At 47.9% G+C, this 2,428-nt stretch overlaps 1 pseudogene; it reads left to right on the forward strand.

Annotated features, from left to right (window-relative positions):
* Positions 1-925: 925 nt before the first annotated feature.
* On the forward strand, positions 926-2,140 carry LOC136483729 (F-box protein At2g26160-like; annotated as a pseudogene).
* The last annotated feature ends 288 nt before the right edge of the window (positions 2,141-2,428 follow it).

Consider the following 2,428-nt stretch of genomic DNA (forward strand, 5'->3'; position numbering starts at 1 on the left):
CCCAAGTGTAGCACTGGGTTATATATTAGGGGCTTTCAAGTTGCCATTTGCTCGATTATTGTTTTAGTGATAGACGATGTTACATTTGGTAGCAAGACGTCTGTGATGACTATTGTCAATTCCAGTGCTCTTTCAGTGCAAAAATGCTCATTAGGTTAGAGTGTGTGCACCCATAGTGATGAATGATGCATGTAGTGGCTTTATTAATTTCAAGATCTTGCACTTAGTCTTTTGAAGGTACTCATACACAGATAGTGAGTACGTGCGTAAGTTTACATAGATGTAAGAGGACATGTATATATGTAACATTTGTATCTATATGATTAAAAAATTGAAATATAGCATTTTTGAGATACACAATTAAACCATGAAAAATATCATTTTGTTTCATATAATCAATTTGGTGTGGGTGAACCAACAGAACTGTTGAAGTGACCAAAACTATCATCTTACTACGCATTATATCTCCTACAACTAAAAAGAACAAAGTGTGAATATTTTTTTGTGTGACATTTGTTTTGGTTCGTCCGTCTGCCCACGCCTGCGATCCCACGACATCTTAATTACTGATTGATCGTGTCATTCTCCTTGATTGAATATTGCCTGTCATGTGATAGAGGAATCACGGCAAATAGGAAGTAGAAAATTATTATGCTATCCATATACACATTGCATCTTTGCATGCACCAGCATATATGGCAATGAGCAAAAGGAAAGAGAATTAACACAGAAGGAAAGAGAATTAAGAGAAAAGGAACATCTTTGTATTTACCTTGTCAAATCTGTCTACATTTAATTACTTCCCCTCTTTGCATTTGCAAAAGGGACAGCTTTTTTCTCCTTTCATTTGGTTTCACGCTCACGTGTTCCATCGCCCTCGCTTGCTGTTTCTTGTGTGAACCATAGTTGATGTTATCTGTCTTCCATGGCTCAGCCTCCTAATCCCAAGAGAAGGTCCCTACCTCTCCCTGACTGGAGATCCGACCTGCCAAAGGATCTCCTCGAGTCCATCGGGCAGCGTCTCACGTCAGGCCACGATGCAGCGTCCTTCCGATCCGCTTGCTCCCCATGGCGCGTCGCCGTCCCATTGGCGACCTTTGGGCCGCTCTTGCTGCTCCCGTTCGACCCCGACTCGGACCGCGTCGGCTTCTACTGCGTCCTAGAGAAGAAGGTCTTGTCCAAGACGCTGCCCGACATGCATGGCAAGGTGGCATGCGGCTCCTCGTGTGGGTGGGTGGCGCTCATGGACGAGGCGGCGTCCGTGACGCTGCTGAATCCATTCGTCGGTGCCCGTGGCCCCTGCGTTGAGCTCCCGCCAGCAAGCGAACACGTCGCGGCGGCGTCCTCATCGGAACGCGTGTCTAGGGTCCACGGCCGGTGGGTCCTCCATCCCACCAACGGCTACGGGGACGCGGATGCCGCAGGCAAAGCCATCAAGCTAGAAGACATGAGGGACGTGTTCTTCTGTGAGATCGTGCTCTCGGCGCCGCCTGACGCCGCCAGCCACGAGTGCGTGGCCATGGGCATGCTTGGGTGCTCCACGGAGGTCGCGTTCTGCCGGGTTGGAGTCGACTGCGCATGGACGCTGCTCGACACCAAACTAGAGTTCTCCGTGGGGTCCATCATCCACTGCCAAGACAAGTTCTTGGCGATCGACTGCACTGGAGAAATCTCCGTCTGCAGCAGCAACGCCGTCGGCGCTACTCCAACCGCGATGTTGCTGCCATCGCTGTCGCCACCTACGGGGCTCTACCACCGTAGATACCTGGAATCAAACGGTGAGCTGCACATTGTGGGTGCCATGGTGAGCACGTTCCACGAGACACAGAGCTTCACCTATAGCAGCGCGATCTACAAGTGCAACCTCTATGACCGTACGCCGGAGTGGTCCAGGGTGAGGGACATTGGTGATCAGACACTGTTCGTGTCTAAACATTTCAATGAAAGCTTCAGTGGAACAAGTGTATCCAAGTACAAGGAAAACAAAATCTACATGTCTGAGCCATTGTATGGGGATCCATACGACTTGGTCCATTGACTGGAGATCATTGATATTGCTACCGGCGCATCCGAAGTGAAGCCCGTCCAGGAAAAGATGCAGGGTTCCGAAGCTCTAGGTTGGATTCGACCCAATCTCTAGAAGCTCTAGAGTTTGTAAGCCTGCGACGCCGCGCACTCCGTAACTATGTTAAATTCATAAACTTTGTTTTTTTGGATTAAATGTCACTTTAACGTTAGTATTTAATTTAACAATATTGTTATCTTATCGTGCGATCCGTGTATTTTTAGTATAAATTATTAGTTATCTTATAGCAACGTATGGGCATGCTACCTAGTTACTTCCTATTTCTATTGGCAGAAACCAAACTGTGGCATCAAAGGTTTTGATCCAACGGCACCACGCAGGTACGAGCCTATATACGGAGCA

The sequence above is a fragment of the Miscanthus floridulus genome, chromosome 9, assembly GCF_019320115.1.
Source record: "Miscanthus floridulus cultivar M001 chromosome 9, ASM1932011v1, whole genome shotgun sequence".
Lineage (NCBI taxonomy): Eukaryota > Viridiplantae > Streptophyta > Magnoliopsida > Poales > Poaceae > Miscanthus > Miscanthus floridulus.